This window comes from Saccostrea echinata, unplaced genomic scaffold (genome assembly GCF_033153115.1).
Source record: "Saccostrea echinata isolate AGI-Se365-2 ecotype Australia unplaced genomic scaffold, CSIRO_AGI_Sech_v1 ptg000045l, whole genome shotgun sequence".
Lineage (NCBI taxonomy): Eukaryota > Metazoa > Mollusca > Bivalvia > Ostreida > Ostreidae > Saccostrea > Saccostrea echinata.
Window position 1 is genome coordinate 3,674,235 of NW_026889794.1, and position 8,494 is coordinate 3,682,728.

The window sequence follows — 8,494 nt, forward strand, 5'->3', positions numbered from 1 at the left end:
AAGTTGCAACTAGTTTGATGTTTAAAGATTAATTGAAAGACAGAAAGATAAAAAACAAACTTAAGTCTCCTTAAAATTGGAAATAAAATTATGAAAACTTATTTTAGCCCCCTCTTAGCCTAAGATCCATGAAATGAACAAAAAGGATTTTCCAATATTTACATAAGATCCCCCCCTCCTTAACTATTTCCAGATAAATATTTTACCCCTAATTATGGCCCATCCTTAACCCTGGATTATGGGATTCTTTCCTAAGATGAATTTATTCATGCATAATAATATGATTTATGGTGGGCCTGACTTTTAAAAGGCTTTTACCCTAAATATTTCAGAATAAAACTTTGATTCCCCACTGTGGCCCTACACTACCCACAGGGAATATGGTTCGAAAAAATCTGAATCTGCTCTGCACTATCTCAGAGGATGCTAGCAAGATAATATGAGTATAATGACTTATCATGACCTGTCTGTTCTTGACAAGAATTAAGACTTTAACAAGAGGCCCATGTGTTCACCTGAGCACATCGGCTAGGAAAAAGCACAAATCAGTTCAGTATTGAAAAGTTTACAGGGGGGGGGGGGGGGGATTTTATACTACTAAACTACTTGAGGTTGCCTCAATATCCATATAGCATATAACTTTGCTGTTCTTGAGAAGAAGATTTTAAAAGATTTTTCTATATATTTTTATGTAAAATTTGATTGGCCATTATGACCCCAACTTATTCCGAGGGGTCATGATTTGAACAAACTTGAATCTACACTACCTTGACTAACACTTGGGGATGCATGCTTCCATATACATATCACCAATCATGGCTTTACTGTTCATGAGAAGATGATTTTTAAGAATTTTTCCTATATATTTCTATGTAAAACTTTGACTGGCTTTATTATGGCCCCACCCTACCCCCTGGGGTTATGATTTGAACAAATCTGAATCTACACTACCTGAGGATGCTTCCATATGAAAATCATCAATCATGGCTATGCTGTTCTTGAGAAGAAGATTTTTTAGAATTTTTCCTATATATTTCTATGTAAAACTTTGATCGGTTATTATGGCCCCACCCTACCCCTGGGGATTTGAACAAACCTGAATCTACATTTTGTCAAGCAGCTTTCACTTAAATTTAATTTTTTTTTCTAGCCCTCCGGTTCTTGAGAAGAAGATTTTTAAATACAGCCAATTTTCACTATTTCTTAGTTATCTCCCCTTGAAAGAGGGTGTGGCCCTTCATTTGAACAAACTTGAATCCCCTTTACCCAAGGATAATCTGTGCCAAGTTTGTTTGAAATTGGCCCAGTGGTTCTTGAGAAGAAGATGAAAATGTGAAAAGTTTACAATGACAACAACGACAGACAACAGACAAATTTTCATCAGAAAAGCTACCTTGAGCCACAGGGACTTGAGACAATCTTAGCAAAATCGGGTATATAGCTATAGTATAATAGGGGAGCCCTTTTATACTATATACCCGATTTTGCTAAGATTGTCTCAAGTCCCTATGCCTTGAGCCTTCGACTCAGTTGAGCTAAAAAAAATTTTCATTTTGTTTTTTTCTGACTGGCAAAATTACAATTGTTCTTTCTATTTAATTGCTATAATCTATTTACATCAATAACATATCATCACCACTTATAAACATACCTTCTCTTTGGACCTACCCTCCTTTGTTATTCTCATGGTTGATGCTTGCATCAGATAAATTGTTCTGTTACAGCTGAAATACAAATATGAATATTACATTAATACAATCCTCTTAACTTAATTTGTACAAATAAAATATAAATGCATGTATTTGCAGTTAGATCACCAAGAGAACTGCATGAATGAACAATACTGACAAATTGCATTGCACTACTTGCAAATCAAACAAATACATGTATGTAAATCATTTTAAGTGTGCAGAATATGCTGAATCATGTATTGGTATAATTTGCAGTTCAAAAAAATTGTTTGCATAAACATACAGCCAAGTGTGTTTTACAGTTTATTTCTATTTTTTAAAAGTCTCATTTAATGGTAAATTTCTCTGCATATAAACTCACTACAATGCAGCATGATGTGATTAACCTTTGTGCATTTTTTTGACCCATTCTGTATTACCGAGGTATCTGCTGAAAGAGAAAAAAAACAGAATGTGAATAAATCATTTGAACAAAGTTAAAAAAGTAACGGATGCATGATTTTCAATTATCAAAAGCCCTCCCTCTCTCTATCTCTCTGTCTGACAAATTATCCACAGGATTTTTTTACATAGATACACATGTATAACAGATATTGGTGCAACTGAGCAAAATTAAAATATCCTTTCTTTGTTTCTTCCAATCAGGCATAACAACTAAATACATGTAATAATGTCACATATAATATGTTATAAAATTATCCTTACAATGCTCACAATAGGCAAATCTTGAACTTTCATGTCATCACTGTCTTCAGAATATCCTGCAAGAAACGTACATTCCAAATAATAATTTGATTAGATTTATTTATTTTTATACATGTATTTGGTATTTTTTAGAATGAAATTCTCATTTATGATTTATGTGCATTACAGCACCATGCACATGGAAGTTCATTTTCAAATTCAACCAACATGTCATTCTTAAAAAATCAAAAAAGATAAATCTGTAAAGCCCATTTATTTTTTTTTAATGAAATAAAATTATTTTCTTGTGTGTGTAATTTGTGTGGGATCATCACTGGTGCGGATGGACATATCATTTAAAAAAAACATACAAAAAAAAGCACAGATTGTTGCAAAAGCCAACTTACTGAATTATAATAAGTTACAAATTTACAATGAAGGGCTCGAAATAATTAATGGCCTACTGGGCTGGGGCCAATTAATGTATTTTTAATTTAGGCTAGTACATTGTGAGGGCATGTGTCCATTGGGTCATTGTTTATTATGTATACATGTAACAAAATTCATTTATGGTTGGGATAGTAACTAAACTTGTCAGGCAAAGTTCTGTCTTTTCTTGTTTTGTTAAATTAAACTACTAAGTATCACAATATAAACAAAAAATGTATCACTATTATTTTCTTTATGGTTTTGGGCCAGTCTTTTTAAAATCTACTGGCCCTGTGGGACAGTTGAAGTACTCAGAGCTGACCAGGAAAAAATTTAAGGTGATAGCCCTAGAGTGACCAGTGAAAGAAAATAATCATTTTTAGCCCTGAAATGATGTCACATTTTTTATGCTACATAAATAACATAATATAGATTTTCTAAATTTAATATTTTTTTTATTTCTTCATGACTTTATATTATTAATTGTGTTTTTTTTTTTTCATACCGTTTTATGGAGAAGGCTGTTCAACATGTACTTAAACCTGAAATAGACAAAGCAAAAAATTAGTTACTTTTAATATTAACATATAACAATCAATTTACCATATGTAAATTAATTATATATTCTCTCAAACAAAAATGCAAAACATCACTGTAAATTGTGTTTACATTGACAGAGGTCTTAAATAAATTATTTCAATATTACAGATTGATGCCTGCAATGTTAGGCCAAAAAAAATAATAGTCTTGTTTCCTGCTACCGGCCTGAAAAAAATAGGGTAGGTAGGTAGGAAAATTATTTTATTTTATATTTTTATTTTATTTTTTTCCGACAGCATTTTTTGGATATGAACTAATACAAGATCAAATTAAACGTCACAGGTCAACGTTGTCTTTTAAAATTAAATTTCATGTCTTTTTATGCACAACTCAAGTGGTATTTTATGAAAGTCCATATTTGAAACAAGAATTTCATGAAATGCTTCATTTGTGTTAACAAGGAAACTGATTACGGTGACAGAACAATGAAATTCTGAAAATTCCCGATTTTTTTTCTTCCAAAACTTAAAAAAAACTTTAGGGTCGGGGGCTAAAAAATAGGGTAGGTCGGGTAGCAGGAAACAAGACTATTATTTTTTTTGGCCTTACTGTATATTATTTATACTATTTCATTTGTTAGTTTGGGATGGACAATTTTTTATAAGAAAAAAAAATCCACTAACTTAAAGTACATTGTATTCATAGTTGAAAGTAGTAAACATGCAAGAAATGTTCCAGGATATCATAAACTGCATATGTAAAGTTTGGGTATATTAAATTAATATTCATGTCTGTAAAGTCTGATATGTGTGAGAACTGCATGGCTGCATCATCTGATCATAAATTCTGTGATAAATAAGAGAAGTAGCAAACATTTTCTTATCATTAGGTTCTATTGAAAACAGCATAATTGGTATAAACTAGAGCGAGCTCGTTGCAAAGCAACGAATAGGTCTTCCGTTGGAGCTGCGGAAGAAAGAAGTGACCTTGAGTCAAGGTCATGCCACATTCTAAAGTTCTACATGTAAGCAATCTTGTAAGGGGAAGCAACTTACAATATTTCGCTAGGAAAAACAGTAAAGGAATGTATGTGACCTTGAACATTCCAAATGACCTTGCGTCAAGCCATGACACACTCTCGTCATAAAACCCAATCTGTGTGTTACCGACTTGAAAAGTTCACAGTGACACGTCATGTTCTTTTAGTCCATACATACAGTCAAAACATCTTATCCTTAGTGACCTTGAACTTGAGTCAAGGCCATGTCACACTCTGCATGATACCAGCAATGTTTCACTAGTACACAAATACGGTAGCGAAATTACAGTTTCTCTCTCAGTGACCTTGACTCGACCAAATGACCTTGGCCATAACACACTCTGGTTAAGAGCAATCCCAATCTGTGGGTGTCTGAATGGATAAGTTCAGCCATGTTTTTTCAGACCATACAGCGAGTTGGAATAATTTGTTAGGTTCAACTGAACACAATGATTTAGAAATTCATTGATAATGTTTTATATCCAGTTTGGATAACGTGGAGATCAGTCCTTTGGATGAGACCGTATAAAGTCTCGTGTCGGGGTAAGTGCTAGCATGAAAATGATCTCTCATGTTATAAATTTTGAATTTGCCGGGTGGCAGTAAATACAAAATTTACGACATGACATGTAAATTTTGTATTTACTGACAACCGGTAAGTTCAAAATTTACAACATGACAGATCCATGGCACTTGATTCTACCTCCGATTTCAAAAGATTTGCACTGCTCCTGATTTGTATTGTTTGAATGGACTTTTAAGCTTGAATGCTGCACAGGTGCTTGTGGCCAGCCCCCCCCCCCCCCCCATATACACCCTGGGTCCAAGAATATTTTTTATTTGTCTTTTTCCATAAATTAATCTTCTAGTACACATTTACAATGTATTCCATATGAAAACTCTTGGATATCGGGCCTAAAATATTATACCTACCATATGTCACCAAAATATGTTATTATATCTTGTATCGGTAGACATTTTTTGTCTTTAATCGTGCTATTTAATTGCCTATGCATTCCACAATAATCCGCGTATTCATCGCCAAACGTAAAAAATGTAAGAGTTGGAAATGTCAAAGTAGAAATTATACGGAAGTGATGCAGAAACGACACCTAGCGGATAACTCTCGTTTTCCGAGTGTTACAGAATTTAGGGAAAAGCCAGAGGTCTACGGAAAAGTTCGGGAAAATTTTGATAAAGAAGTCGAAATCGACTCATTAGAATTTAAATTTTGCTGCAGATTTTCCAGATGAATTAAGGTTGTCATCAATATTCTTTTTAAAGGATTTTATCACTCAAACCAAATAGCGTTTTAAAAACGCTTTCTAACTGCACTTAACCAGTTTGTATAATTTTCCTGTTGTTCTTCATACTCACATAACAATTGTTTATAACATGTCCGCAGAATGCAATTATTTGTATTGAGCAAATTACACCAATATTTCAGAACTCGAAGTTTTCTTTGAACATACATTGGGCATCTACCAAATTCGAAATAAACCATTAAGTTATTTGTAGATTTTCGAAGCGACATAATTTTCTTCAAAAAGCTAATATGTACTTGCTCAACATGTGGGGCTTTATGAAATCCCCACATCTCGCATCCATAATGAAGAACAGAACCTACATATGTATCAAATAAAGAGAGTGTGGTCTCCACATTTAGATTATTCTCTTTCACTTTTTTCCACAAAGGAAAAGTACATTTTTCCTTAACATTTTACCTGTGGAATGCTGATCTTTTTCTCCGTATTCCATCGGCCCTTACTGCTCAAAGGCCGTAAGTACCATGTACATTATAAAATGTATAAATTTTCAGCCATTCACCATTTATATCCTATTAAAATTTTAATTCCATCTATTTTGTTAACATTAAATTGCTGGAAATATAGTCAAAAAATCCGGAATGAAAATAATAAATTTTAAAAGTGAAATTTATTAATTGTCGGATGTGCAATGCAAAATTCCGGAAATCAAATGCACCGAAAATGGTACCTCCCCCCACCCAAAGAAACTATTAGTACACACTTCGATGCTCATGCAATGTGCAATTGACCACTCCAATGAACACATTAAATCGTTACATTTTTTAAGTTTTAGAAATAAAATAAAAGACCTTAAAAAGTTTATAAAATAGGAAAGCTTAGTCACAGATATTAATCGTTGCAGACCTTGTTTTTCATTCATTTGACGATTCGCGAATAACAAATGTCGCGTATGATTATTGGTTTACTTTAAAATACATGTAGGTTGTGGATTTCTCTCGGAATTCAACACCAGCCCTCACCTATATGTATACGTACCTGAACAAACCAACCGATTGACATTTTCGGCTCTAAAGAAAAACATTGTATTCTTTTAAGGGGGGGGGGGGGGGGTACGTATCGTGATTAGAGGAAATTTGATCACCTGTCAGTCCATTAAACATGAAAGATTATTTTGGAATATTTGCATACAACTGCGTAGCTTTCTTAGAACCAAATTAGTATTTGTTAGAAAAATTAAATAATTATTTAGATGTTTAAGATTTGTGACATATTTGTAAGAACCACTTTATTTACCAAACAAAGTTTCATCCTTATATGGACGCCGTGATATATTTGATAAGCTGTTTAATTACTATTCGGATATATTGCCATTCAAAGGACCAACACTTTTTTTTTTAATTTGGATAAAAAGTCCGACAATTTTCAACCTCGTTTGCTATAATTTTACTGAATCGGATCTTTTTCCGTATAGTCGAAATGCATGGACGAAGGATAAAAAACCGTATGCTGATCAATCAAAACATCATTGCGATTGTGTATTTAATTTATGGAGACATGTTTTTTCTGTTTTTCCTTATCTGTGAATTACCCATTTGCTTTGTACACAATCACGTGTATTCTGAAAGCTTAGGATGTATTTAGTTTGGGCGCTCTTCCATGTAAAACTGCATGTACTTACAAGCATGTATCCGTAAAATCGTGTATTGGGATATTCTGTTTATTCGACGAAATAAAAGAAATGCATAAGTATATCATTCTGTACAATACAATTATAAGTTTGGTAGCAAATAATGCAAACTTAGAAGTGATTAATTTAATTTTCGATTTTCCCGAGAATTGAAAACGTCACCTGACTCACCTCCACTTACAATTATTATGCATGTGTACATGCAGTTTAAAACATGAGACAGAAAAATAAATTGTTGCAAACCTAGTGGTTAAGTCGGTGAAGTGATGAAACTGTTTGCTATATTACAAAGACTTGAATTATAGTACATGTATATTTGAAGGATTTTTTATTTATGTTAATGTTTATTTAATTTTATAAATAATAAATGGACATTCACAAGAGTGATGGTAAAAATAATATGTGCGTAGCATGCGTAGTAATTACAATAATTTATCGAAGCCCCCATTCAATTACAATTGCAGATGAATTAAAATACAACAACACGGGATAGAGCAATACTTTCTTTTTTAAATGTATTGTTGCGTGAACAGACAAAAACAGCGATTAAAATTCAAAATGATTTTTATGCATCAGTGTTTGGAATTAAGATTATAAAAGATCGGTAAAGTAGTCTTACTGATTCGATATAATTGAAAACATAACTTTCCATTAATTAATAGCTCTTTGTACAAAATTGACATTATACGCGATCACAAATACTAGCTTTGTTTATGGCCACAGGTGGCTAGTACACTGGTGACCTCGATCAACAGCGTGGGATTCGCGCGTTGGGTTACATAACTAAACATCAAGCTGAACATGGAGACCGTAATATGCATACAGCTAATGATCGTGAATTATTCAATGCATACAGTTTAAAATCACTTACAAAGTTTGTTGTAATAATAAACGTAGAAAGATAGATTTAATATTCGCCGCTTTTGAACACTATTAATCTAATTTAAAAAAGAAGAAAAGAAAGACTAGTTGTAATAAATAATTTAATAGTGAACCATAAACCACGTTTTAAACCTTATTAAAAGAAAATTAACATTAAATACCGCAGGGTATATTATTGATAGCAAGTCTGTTTAAGTTATACACATGAAGAGGTCTGATTTCCTTGCCGAATGAAAAACGTTACCTGTTTACCTGGCCTGCTTTCTAATACCTA

At 32.8% G+C, this 8,494-nt stretch overlaps 1 long non-coding RNA gene across 1 annotated transcript; it reads right to left on the minus strand.

Annotated features, from left to right (window-relative positions):
• Positions 1-1,505: 1,505 nt before the first annotated feature.
• Positions 1,506-3,348, minus strand: LOC133201580 (uncharacterized). Its single transcript, XR_009723119.1, has 4 exons — positions 3,310-3,348; positions 2,397-2,452; positions 2,053-2,121; positions 1,506-1,724 (listed from the first exon to the last, which is right to left on the minus strand). It is a non-coding gene; the product is annotated as an uncharacterized LOC133201580 (long non-coding RNA).
• Positions 3,349-8,494: the final 5,146 nt, after the last annotated feature.